Source organism: Ctenopharyngodon idella, chromosome 3, assembly GCF_019924925.1.
Source record: "Ctenopharyngodon idella isolate HZGC_01 chromosome 3, HZGC01, whole genome shotgun sequence".
Lineage (NCBI taxonomy): Eukaryota > Metazoa > Chordata > Actinopteri > Cypriniformes > Xenocyprididae > Ctenopharyngodon > Ctenopharyngodon idella.
Window position 1 is genome coordinate 55,278,407 of NC_067222.1, and position 13,337 is coordinate 55,291,743.

Genomic DNA, 13,337 nt, shown 5'->3' on the forward strand with positions numbered 1-13,337 from the left:
ATGTACAGGGTAAATTATACTTTTTTCCCTTCTGGTAAACATGCAAGAATCTTCTGTTGCTTCCAAAGGGCAGTACTAAATGAAAAAATATGATCTTTAAACAAAATAAGAAAAACTTGCACATCATCTTCTTGTTCAAAAGTTTTCACCCCTGACTCTTAATGCATTGTATTTCCTTCTGGAGCATCAGTGAATGTTTGAACCTTTTTTAATAGTTGTGTTTGAGTCCCTCAGTTGTCCTCCATGTGAAAAGATGGATCTCAAAATCATATGGTCACTGGGGAAAGGGTTCAAATATGCCGAAAATGCTGGAAAACTGAAGAATCTGCAGGACCAGGAGGATTTTTCTGAAGGACAGAGCTCAGTTTAACTGTTCTGGACAAACAAGAGACTCATGAACAACCATCACAAAAAAAAAAAACAGTCGTAGATCATCCAGGTAAACACACAGTGTTAAGATAGGGTATAAGGATTGACTAATATGGCATCTACGCTAATATCAGTCTTTCTGTTTATCCCGAGGTTTACTGTATTCAACGGGATCCGGGCCGTATCCAGATGAGATTGAGGACCTGCGCCTTGACACGACCACAATGCAGCCCTGAAGTGTCAGCAGAGATTGAAGCAACTAGATCATCCACTGTGAAGGCCTCATCGACATGACAACCAGTGGCACAGCTCCTCAACAAACCGTCCATACCAATGTGATGAATACGATCCTCAACTGGATTGAACTGGAATAAATACTTTGAATGTTGCGATCCTATCGGACTTATGATAGCTACTGAATCGTAACAAAGCACTGTTCGCCAGAGGAGAACTGGCCCCCCGACTAAGCCTGGTTTCTCCCAAGGTTTTTTTTTTCACCTATTTGCCACCTGATGTCACCTGATGGAGTTTGGGTTCCTTGCCGCTGTCGCCTTTGGCTTGCTTAGTTGGGGACACTTGACATTTGACTTGACATTTGATATTCAGCAGTGCTTTGATCTGCCTGCATTGACACTATTCTTTAAGAGCTGCTGTGCAGCCAAAATTATATACCAGTTATCAATGTAAAGCTGCTTTGACACAATCTGCATTGTAAAAAGCGCTATATAAATAAAGGTGACTTGACTTGACTATTTAAACTTTTGAACTGGGTCGTTTTTATAAATTCATCTTTTTTATCTTGTGGACTTTATGTAAACATCTGTTATGTGAAATACTTTTTTCAGGACAGTACTAAATAAAAAATAACATGCAATTTATATGATCCTTCCTATTTTGTTCAAATGATAACATTTTTGCATATTCTGCAAGGGGTATTTTGCAATGCGAAATTAATCTATTTTATATCTATTCATTCATTAGCCACTGAAGGTAAATAACTAGAGAATAACTGCAGTAAAACCTAGAACACGTTTAATTGAAAATTTAGTATATTACAATAATAGAATAATATTCCATTTCTATCAAAAGGAACAAAAATCAAAGCCAATTAATCTCAACTTAGTACTACTGACTGTGTTACATGGTACCAACAAAGGAGAACGTCTGACTCACTGAATACTGTTTGGATGGCATTGATTTCAGCTTGGTCTTTATCAACCATAAAGCACCTCATAAAAATAAAAACATTTTAAGCTTCAAAGCAGAGAAAAATTATATCATAGATGTTTGCTGGCAAAAAATACCTTGTGTTATTTAGAGTCTTTAAAAAGTTACTAATCAAAATTACAAACCAATCTGTACATTGTAGATGCACTGAGATCAACACCAACTGTAGGCTAATCATAGAAGGCAGTTAATAAATCAATACAAGTTTGCTCTGAAGCTGACATCTAGGTTGGGAAATTACAGGTTTAGAACAACTTGAGGGTGAGTAAATGATGACAGAATTTTCATTTTTGGGGCGCAACTATTCCTTTAAGGGACTGTACATGCAAAAGATTATTGAATAATTTCAGTTTAATTTGTTTATATCTGTTTGTATTACCTTGGAGCAACAGAAAATGTTGGTTTCAGCTTTCCAGTGCCAACTGAAGCGTGGCCTGCTTTTCATTTCCCAAGATGATATAGGCAACGGGTATGCCATGACCATGACTGTCCCTGACAACTAATGTAAATAAAGGAAAGCCATACTGGTTCACGCCATGTGTTGCATCCATAAAAACAATCTCGTCCATATTCTTGAAGGTTGTCTCTCACGGATTGTGTTTGTAGAACTACAACAAGATCTGTTTGTGGACTATAAGGCTGATAAAAAATAACAGAGTCTTTGAAAGGGCCCTCAAGAAGTACTATTCAATGGTACTATTGGCATCATTGTGTTGCTGATTTTTTCGTATCACACTGTCCGAATATTTTCAATGTCTTTTGGGGTAACAAAATATGCTCGGTTGTTGACATCAGTTTGTCCTTGTTCCTTCGACCATTCATGGATTTTAAGAGAATTGTATCCGGCTTAACACCAAGAGATATTAAATCTTGAATATGCTTAAACAGCTCTTGACTAATTTTCTCTGAGTGACCCTCAGAAAAACTTGTTGGGTCATGTCCTGAATGAATGTTGTAAATCCTTTCAACTATAACAAGTTTGTTGAGCAGTCTGTCCTCTTTTTAAATGAAACATATGCCTTACATCCTTTGGCCCTTCGACTTCGGGGTGTGCATAGTCCAGAGCGTTTGCATGTAAACAAGAAGTATCCATTTTTCTGATTTTGCAAACTTGCAGAATTCACATTTCTGATGTTAGCATCTTTGAAGGTGTTTATGGTAGTGAGCCTTTCTTGAATAAATTCATAAGCTTTCGAATCCTTTTCTAAAACATGGACTGTTATATCAGTCTCTTTTTTGTTTCCTTTAAATCTCTCTTCGTTGTACACAGTTTTCTTTATAAATTCCACCATTTTTGATGTGCAACACCTAAAAACCAAAGGGACACAAACAATGAGGCTAAAATATCAATAATGTAAAGAGCTAAAATTCCATGATCTCAAGAAAGCAATGCATATTGTAAGGTCTATTTCTAAAAATTGTAAAACAGAGATGTTATGTACAAGTCAACATTCATATAACGACTTGAGGTCGTCATATTCATATGATGGACTCAAGTCAACATCATAACAGAATTAATAATCTAACTACAAGCTGAAATGTCTGTGCGGAGCGCAAACTAGCGCTGTTTTGTTCCGCATTTTTTGCGTTTTGATGTGGACGCAACAGAAACTGGCACATGCCAATTAAACAGATTTTAGGAAACTTTGCTTTGGCACCAGTGCTGGCGCTAATAAACCGGCCGGCATGAAATGAGCTCGCAAAATGCTATCATTTAGATGCAGTCCGTAGCCGTTTTAATAGGCAACTTAGGCACACAAAAAAAAATTAAAACCTAAACTGTTCTTCCAGATTGTTTTAGTTGCAGCCAGAAAATAAACAATGCTCATCAGTTTAGGCTGGTAGCAGCTGCAAATTTAACTCGCCAATATATTACATCGATGGTGGAAAAATGCTCATCTAAAAACAAATTTATTACCATCATTTTATTATCACTATTATCATCACCTAACTAACTGCTGTAAATTAATAAGAGAAAGTAAAAAGCATATAGTCTTACCTTGTAACTTGAGCGCTCAGCAGTGTGCTTTTACAGTTTTTTTAACTTGGCAGAGGCGTTAGTTTGTTTTTTTTCTTTTGAACTTGGCGGCTCTGCAGGGGGCACACGGTGATGACGTCATAAACGTTGATTGGATGAGGCTGTTGTTGTCTCAGGGTCATCATTAAAAATATTGGTCTCAGGACAACAACCACTTGGGATGTGCCTGCTGACGTCACGGTCCTCGTCTGAATCCCCCTCGCTCAGTCTCTCAGGGGGTTTTCAGGTGAAGTATAATGTCGCAATGTATAATTTCTTTAATAAAACACTGAAAGCGCAACTGACCAGTTCAATCAAGTGACATCGCAGACTGACAGATGGCGACGACAACCGGCTAGGAATTTAATGGCCTACGCGATCCTGAAAGAACCGGAGAAAAGTTGTAGTCTACCACTTAACAAACTTTTTTTTTTTTTTTTGCTTTAACAAACGGAGAGCGATATTTCGGCTTGATATCTCCTTTCTGAGTTTGTGTGTGGTGGTTTATGGCACATGTTTGTATGCAGCACCAAAACATTCATATGATTGGTCAAATCGGCCTGTATTCTGTACAATATTAATTCATAAAGTCACCTTTATTTTTATGTAGCGCTTTTTACAATGTAGATTGTGTCAAAGCAGCTTTACATTGATAACTGGTACATTATTTGGCTTCACAGCAGCTCTTAAAGAATAGTGTCAATGCAGGCAGATCAAAGCACTGTTGAATATCAAATGTCAAGTCAAATGTCAAGTGTCCCCAACTAAGCAAGCCAGAGGCGACAGCGGCAAGGAACCCAAACTCCATCAGGTGACATCAGGTGGCAGACAAGTGGCAAATTGGTGTTTAAATGGAGAAAAAAACCTTGGGAGAAACCAGGCTTAGTCGGGGGGCCACTTCTCCTCTGGCCAACAGTGCTTTGTTACGATTCAGGTAGCTATCATAAGTCCGACAGGATCGCAACATTCAAAGTATTTATTCCAGTTCCATCCAATTGAGGATCGTATTCATCACGGCGGTATGGATGGTTGTTGAGGAACTGTGTCGTGGCTGTCGTGTCGATGAGGCCCTCACAGTGGATGATCTAGTTGACTCAATCTCTGCTGATACGTCAGGGCTGCATTGTGGTCGTGTCAAGGCGCAGGTCCTTGGTCTCACCTGGATACGGCCCAGATCCGGTTGACTACGGTGAACCTCGGGATAACCAGAAAGACTAATATTAGCGTAGATGCCATTCTTCTTCTGATGTAACGGGTACATCAGGCGTTATAGGAAGTGTTCCCGGTTCCAGCTGACCTAATTTATGCAGCCTAATAATCCTTTAACAGATTTGAAAATATAAAATGGTAATGTGTTATGTGTATGCCAGGTTAAAGAGATGCGTTTTTAGTCTAGATTTAAACTGACAGAGTGTGTCTGCTTCCCGAACAATGCTAGGAAGACTGTTCCAGAGCTTAGGTGCCAAATAGGAGAAGGATCTACCACCTGCGGTTGATTTTGATATTCTAGGTATTATCAGCTGGCCTGAATTCTGAGATCGCAATAGACGTGAAGGACTATAATGAATTAGGAGCTCGCTCAGGTACTGGGGGGCTAAACCATTTAGTGCTTTGTAAGTAATTAGCAAGATTTTAAAATCTATACGATGTTTAACAGGAAGCCAATGCAGTGTTGACAGAACTGGGCTAATATGGTCATACTTCCTGGTTCTAGTAAGAACTCTAGCTGCTGCATTTTGTACGAGCTGTAGTTTATTTATCAGGCGAGCAGAACAACCACCCAGTAGAGCGTTACAGTAATCTAGCCTTGAGGTCATGAACGCATGAACTAACTGTTCTGCATTTGTCATTGAGAGCGTATGTCGTAGTTTAGATATATTTTTAAGATGGAAGAATGCGGTTTTACAGATGCTAGAAACATGGCCTTCAAATGAAAGATTGGTATCAAAGAGCACACCCAGGTTCCTAACTGACGACGAAGACTTTAACAGAGCAGCCATCAAGTGTTAGACAGTATTCTAGGTTATTACGTGAAGAAGTTTTTGGTCCAAAAATTAGAATCTCTGTTTTTTCTGAATTTAGTAGTAGGAAATTACTGGTCATCCAATTTTTTATATCAGCTATGCATTCTGTTATTTTTGTGAATTGGTAAGTTTCGTCAGGGCGCGAAGAAATATAGAGCTGAGTATCATCAGCGTAACAGTGAAAACTAACGCCATGCTTCCTAATGATATCTCCCAAGGGTAGCATGTACAGAGTGAACAGCAACGGTCCTAGTACTGAGCCTTGCGGTACTCCATGTTGAACTTGTGATCGATATGACATGTCTTCGTTTACTACTACAAACTGATAACGGTCAGATAAGTATGATTTGAACCATGACAACACAATTCCACTAATGCCAACATAATTTTCAAGTCTATTTAAAAGAATATTGTGATCAATAGTGTCAAATGCAGCACTAAGATCCAGTAACACTAATAGAGAGATACAACCACGATCTGATGATAAGAGCAAATCATTAGTAACTCTAATGAGAGCAGTCTCAGTACTATGGTACGGTCTAAATCCTGACTGGAAATCCTCACAGATACCATTTCTTTCTAAAAAGGAACATAGTTGTGATGATACTACCTTTTCTAGTATTTTTGACAGAAAAGTGAGATTTGAGATCGGCCTGTAATTGACTAATTCTCTAGGATCAAGTTGTGGTTTTTTAATAAGAGGTTTAATAATAGCCAGCTTAAAAGTTTTTGGTACGTGTCCTAGTGATAAAGATGAATTGACGATATTAAGAAGAGGATCTATAACCTCTGGAAGCATTTCTTTCAATAGCTTAGTCGGTATAGGGTCTAACATACATGTTGTTGATTTTGATGATTTAACAAGCATACAATAAAGAGTTGTATGCTTGACTATGTACCGAAAACAATATCGACATGCCATACTGATACAGTTTCCTGCTGCTAATCCTCATTTACTGTTCAACAATAGTATTGGTTCAATGTAGGATTTAGACATACTATTGTAAACGTGAATAAAGAGTTGAACATGCTGTCTGACTTTATATCTCTTGTATATTCTGTTAACAGATGCTGTTCTTCACGAGTTTCTGCGGTCACTGCCTCTGTGTAAGCGGCCATCAGACACAATAATGAGAAGCTCATCAGAAAATGGAATATGTGTAATTTGTATTTGTGTATTGAGGGTCACCATTGGTCCAATTTTTTTTTTTTTTCTTTAATGAAAAACATGGTAAGTTTTGCTGAATCTATGTTAAGTTTAAATAAAAACCATTGGATTTGTTGATGAAATATGTCTCTTCATTAGTGATGTTGTTACGTTTTATTTATTTTAATGGCCTTGAAAACAAATGCATTCAACTTTGGGAAAATGTCACCTAAGTAATTAATTAAATGGTAGCACAATTATAATACTGCATTGTGTGAGATTATGTAATTCAAAGTACAGTACTCAACATTTGAAGTGGATCAAAAAAGTTCAGCAAAGTTGTCCTAAGAAGAAGGTTTTAGGACAACTTTGATTAAAGGTTTTGATCCACTTCAAATGTTGACTATATTATACAAAGTATAAGTGATAACAAAGTGTATTGTTATTGACTGTAAAGTGTGTAATTTTTAGTATTTGGAATAAGGCAAAGGTACTGAGCATACAGTATATACTATTACTGTAAAATAATATATTCATTGTATATTGCTTGTGTGTTCAGAAGACACTCGTAATTAATTTGTAATGTACTTAAATCACAAATAAAGTGGACTTATAACACAAAGTATATTTATAACACAAATAAAGTACACTTTAATATCACTTTAATATCACATTAAATCATGTTTGATGAGTGTTAGGAGTTTTTTTTTTTGATGGTGCACTGTATACAAAGAAGCCACTTAGGTTCAAAGTCGATTTGGGGTGACCAATGGGAGAACTGCGTTTTGGGTGACCAGTGGCCCGGTTCACTGGAGGAGCGGGTTGGCTGGGACAGTAAGGCTGCTTTTACACCTGAGCGTTTGTTTCGGAACCTGGTGTGTTTTCACCCTTGGCTTGGTTCATTTGGGCATATGTGAACGCGGCGATCGCGCTCGGACCCGCACCAAAACAATTGCTCCGAGACCGCCTGAACGAGGTGGTCTCGGCCCGATTGCAAACGAACTCTGGAGCGGTTCGCTTGTGGTGTGAAATCTGACCCAACGGACTAGTGAACTAAACGATGACATGTTTCATAGTGGGAAATGCAGCAGTGTTTGATTCTGTGAGGGAGCACATTACTTGCTTAATAGCATCCTTGGCATTACGGACTTAATAGCGCGGTGCCCGGGTTCGGCTGGTGAACAGGTAGGGGTGCGGTGGTGTCTGGGGGTCTTGGCCGGAGATGGTGAAGGGTAAGTGGGGTAGGGTGGTGGGTGATGGCGGGGGTGTGTGTCCGGAGGCCTGGAGCTCCAAGTTGGCTTGGTTCCCAAGATACGGGCGGGTACATGTAAGAAAAAACATGAAAGGACCGTTCGAACGAGCCCAGCAGTGGCGAGAAATGGTTGGCTGGAAATGGTTGGCTTCCTCGGCATTCTCGTCCCCGGTGAGGTCGATTTAAGAGACCGTGGGTGGGTCTGGACTGCTCTCTCTTAGTTGCCGCAGCTCCTCGAGGGCGGCTTTCCTGTAGGCCGTCGCGAGGTGCCGCTTTTGCTGGCTGGCCTCACAGTTGTGGATCCGCAAGAGGTGTCGATCCATGCGTGTGCAGGCTATCGCATCGCACCCCGGAAAGGGGCAATCTAAAGTTTTTCCTACCCTGGTGCCCTTCGTCAAAGCCGTCAGAAGTTCCATTTCTCGTGGGTGCAATCAGGGTCACACAACACGTTTGAGCACTCTCAGGCAGAAGACGAACTTAAATGTAGTTTTATTGGCAGATGAGGTAAATAACAACCGTTCTGATCCAATGTAGTGAAACAACAGATGATAGTGGGGAATATAGTGGCAGGATGTGAAGACAACAAGCCACACTGTGCAAACCGTGCTCTTCCCCTGCTCATGCCTTGATGTATACTCTTTAAAACACAAGGTGTAATGCTCACTCCATCCATGACTGGTCCGTGTTAAGGCTGCCTGTAACTGCTGGTGTAGGATCGGTTTCTCCTATCCTGTACAGCCAAATAAGTAGTCAGTTGTGTTAGAAGCCTCAGTGTCTGCAGGAAACTTCCTTCATCCCTTGAGCATGTGACCGTAGAATGATCCAAGAGACGTCACCCCAACCTCTGAAACCATGTCAAGTTGTTGTCTGATGGCATATAATGCCAGGTTCGAGTGAATTTCACTGCATTGGCCGATACAGCAGTCATTATTTATTAAATCCTGTGGAAAAACGGAATGACATCACAACATCAATGACTTCCATTAAAAGCTTGAATTAAGTGTTCGAGCCCCTCAATTCCTGACAACAAGCTGAATCAAGGATTATATGAAATTCGAGGGCAAATAATTGTGGCATCTATAGGTCTCATACCATGGGTTTAACACTAAAAGCAGTTGATTTGAACATCAGTCACACTGAATTGATAGATCTACTCGAAACCTTTTCAGTGCCAACATTCCCATAAATGACTTCTGATGATTTTATCTTGGGTGATGTAATACTGATGCGTTTTATCTTTGCAGGTTACCGGAAGAAGGGTGCCATTATGTTTTTTAACGAGAATTGATGAGGCAATGTATATTCTTGAGAAATCCTGGTTAACTAGAAAAAGGGTGTAGGACAATGGTTTCTCATTCTCAGGGTGTCAGATAACAAGACAAAATGTCCAAGACAAACCACAGATGGCAAAAGCGCTCTTGCTTTAATTTATAAACCATTGGAGTCAATACACAGATGAGAATTTTATCATCATGAAATTATATATTGGGGAATTATTCTGTTGACATGACATGATATTCTGGGGCATGACTATTATGTATTTTGTTGAGACATTGTTAGATTTAGGGCAGGGGTGGGTAGGGTAGGTGCCAGATAGGCCTACATGGAAAGAATTAAATGTGAAATCGATATATTATATATATATGTATGTATATATAAGTTCCCTTTCAGTCGGTCACGTTCGACGTACGTCAGTAGTGACCGACGAATTGGGATATCGCTAGAGAGCCCTATCAGCTTCGAGTGAACTACAACAGGCCAATGAAGTTGGCGTGCGATATTTGCATAATGCGCACCGCCCCCGCCAGGTGGTATAAATAGGGGAGCAGATGCAATCGCACTCTGTCTTTCGCTTCGGAGCCAACCTGTGTGTTCCTGCTGTTAGTCTGAGAGTGACTTTGCAAGCCTTTGAAGAGCTTTTGTTCTACAGTGCTGGCTTTATGGCACCTTACAGCGAGGCCGCGAGCTTTCCCAGAGTGAGCTTCTCGAGCTGTTATACAGCTCTCAACTGTTGTTTTCACAGCATTATTTGCCCCGTTGGTTTGCGATTTGGGCCGGTTCCTCTGTGTGTGTGACTCAGGGAGTGAAAAGTGTACCTGCAGTCACATCGCGGCTGTTCCCTGTGTGCTTCGGCACAAAGAACAAGAGCTTCTAAAAGAGCTTCACAGACAGACACTGTGTCTTTTTCAAGACGTCATTCTGTCTGTGCGTTTCTGGAGGTGGTCGTTTCCTATCCTCACTGACGGCCACAATCACTTTCTCTCATGTCTGCTTAGCGTGCTGAGACTGTGTTTGTGGGTGGTTCATATTCTCTTGTAAAAAAAAAAGAGAGCATGCCCACGTCGGCGCGTTGTTCGTCTTGCCTTTCTCGTAAGGGCTTGAGCGCTCAGCGCGCCGTGTGCCGTCGAGCTGCCGGCTGACAGCGCGCGTTGCCATGGCAACCCAGCGCGTTGTTCGGCGCTCTAGATGCGTGGTCGAGACTCGAGTGCCTCAAACGAGGTGGAGTCCCCTCACCTATTCCCCGATCTAGTTTCTCTTTCTGAATCAGAAAAGTACTACTTTTGGTGAATAAGCCAGGGTGACCAGAGGATCACAGTGGGGCATTACCTGCCGAGCCAATCTCCGTGGGCCCCCCACTCCTCTAGCGCATCGCAAACATGCTGTGACTGTGTTCGTGGGTGGTTTATGTTTGGTAAAAACATGGCCACGTCGGCGCTCAGCGCCGTGTGTCGTTCAGTTAGACGACCACGCTCACTCTCTCACATGGCTGGTAGCTTCTGGGTGGATTGCTGGTCCTTCTCATGGGGGACCTAGCATCTTAGTCAGGGCTCCAGCAGAGGATCAGATGTCGACTGCTACATTGGAGAGAGGGTTGTTGGGCTCTGGACATGAAGATGAGGCTGAGCGTCCCACGGTTGTGATGTGCTCATGCTGAATCAGATTCAGAGTTAACGACCATGCTTTCCCGGGCCCCTGGGGGCGTGGTGTGACGCGTACTCGCCTTGCCCCGCCCCCTGTCTTAGCCCGGACGTGCATGAAAAACTTGGCAGTTTGGAAGCCTTTTTTGGTGCCAAATATGGAACACCAAAAGGGTCACATCTGCATTAAAAGTTTTTTCTCTCTCACTACCCTCTGTGGTGGGGTGGCAGTGCTACGGGCACACCACCTCTGCCCTGCATGGGTCTTGGCCCCCGGCAAGTCTGTGGAAGGCCAAAGCACTCATTGCATATGGGTAGTTCTGAGTCGGGGTTGAGCTACGCATGATGCAAGTCATAGCGCAGGCCCCTGGCCAGACAATGTCTACCATGGTGGTCCGGAAACACCCCTGGCTAGCCTTGCAGAGGTGTGTCATCGTCTAAGTACGCTTTCTCGATGCTCTCATCTCACAAGCTGGCCTAAAATCCAGCCCGCTCAGCTCGCAGCCAAGCCACTTGGCTAGCGAGAAGCGGTCCTGGAGAAACTGGTGACCTGGAGCTGAGGTAAACAGTTCTTCGGGAGACGATGCCCGCATCGCTCCCTCCCCGGAGGAGGGCCGGGTGGAGAATTTTGGTTTGTTCCGCCGCTGGCTCTCCGGAGACCAGCGGTGCCCACGGAGTAGAACTGTTTTCTGACCCTCCAGGTCCCAAGAGGGCGCGGCTGGCAGTGCGCGAGGCCCCACCTCGCCACTCTCAGCCCCCTCTCACTTCGCCAGCAGGTTCCAGTGTGTTGGTTGAGGCCGCCTCCCATGTGCCGTCTCCCATTCACACTGCCACCTTGCAGAGTCTGACCACACTACGGGCCGCTATGCCGTCCGAGTCGGATCCAGCACTCTACCTCGCTGCCCCACGCCCGGTACGTCTGTGGTCCATTTGGTCCCGCTGGTTCGGTGTCTGGAAGCCTGGCTAGCGCTTTCCAGCCCGTCCCGCTGGCTCATTTGTACCATCAGACTCGGCTATGCGATTCAGTTCGCCCGGCGTCCCCCGGTGTTCAGGGGTGTCCATTACACTCGTGTGTCCCTGGACAATGCACCTGTTCTCTGGGCGGAGATTGCTGTCCTCCTGGCGAAGGATGCAGTCGAGCCGGTCCCTCCAGCCGATTTGAAGTCAGGGTTCTCCAGCCCCTACTTCATTGTACCCAAGAAGGGCGGTGGGCTACGGCCAATCCTGGATCTGCGTGTCCTGAATCGGTCCCTTCTCAGGCTGCCGTTCAAGATGCTTATGCAGAAGTGCATTTTCAAATGCATCCGTCCCCAGGATTGGTTTGCAGCGATCGACCTGAAGGACGCGTACTTTCATGTCTCGATTCTGCCTCGTCACAGACTCCTACGGTTTGCGTTCGAGGGTCGGGCATATCAGTACAAAGTCCTACCCTTCGGGCTGGCCCTGTCGCCCCGCGTCTTTACGAAGGTTGCGGAGGCGGCCATTGTTCCGCTCAAGGAACAGGGCGTTCGCATCTCAACTACCTTGACGACTGGCTCATCCTGGCCAGCTCGTGGGAGCAGTTGTGCGAACACAGGGACATGGTGTTAGCTCACCTCAGTCGGTTGGGTCTTCGGGTCAACTGGGACAAGAGCAAACTCTCCCCCGGGCAGAGGATCTCTTATCTCAGTAGGGAACTGGATTCGGTCGCCTGGACCGCACGCCTCTCTGAGGAGCGCGTCCAGTCAGTGTTGACCTGCCTGAGTACGCTCAAGCGCAGGACGGCGGCCCCACTGAAACTCTTTCAGAGGCTCCTGGGGCATATGGCATCCGCAGCCGCAGTCATGCCGCTCGGATTGCTTCAAATGATGACGCTTCAACACTGGCTCCGCGGCCGGGTCCCGAGATGGGCGTGGCAGCGCGGTACGTTCCGTGTCCCCGTGACACCGAACTGCCGTCGCACCCTCACCAAGTGGTCAGACTCTTCGTTCCTGCGGGCTGGAGTTCCCCTCGAACAAGTGTCCAGGCATGCTGTGGTCCACACAGATGCCTCTGCCACGGTGTGGGGGGCCACGTACAACGGGCATGCAGCATCGGGTCTGTGGACGGGGCCCCAACTGCATTGGCATATCAATTGCCTCGAGTTGCTAGCAGTACGTCTTGCACTGGGCCGCTTCCAGGAGCTGTTGACAGACAAGCACGTACTGGTCTGCTCGGACAGCACTGCGGCCGTTGCGTACATCAACCATCAGGGTGGTCTACGCTCCCGCCGTATGTCGCAACTCGCCCGCCATCTCTTGCTATGGAGTCAGAAGCATCTGAGGTCGCTTCGTGCCATTCACGCCCCAGGCGTGCTCAACCGTGCAGCCGACGAGCTCTCACGGCAGCCTCTGCTTCCGGGCGA

At 44.3% G+C, this 13,337-nt stretch overlaps 1 long non-coding RNA gene across 1 annotated transcript in view; it reads left to right on the forward strand.

Moving 5' to 3' along the window:
- LOC127509013 (uncharacterized) overlaps positions 1-6,290 on the forward strand; it is a 199,719-nt gene extending 193,429 nt beyond the window's left edge. The window contains exon 2 of the long non-coding RNA XR_007929096.1: positions 5,636-6,290. This is a non-coding gene — a long non-coding RNA (uncharacterized LOC127509013). The remainder of the gene's footprint in view (positions 1-5,635) is intronic.
- The last annotated feature ends 7,047 nt before the right edge of the window (positions 6,291-13,337 follow it).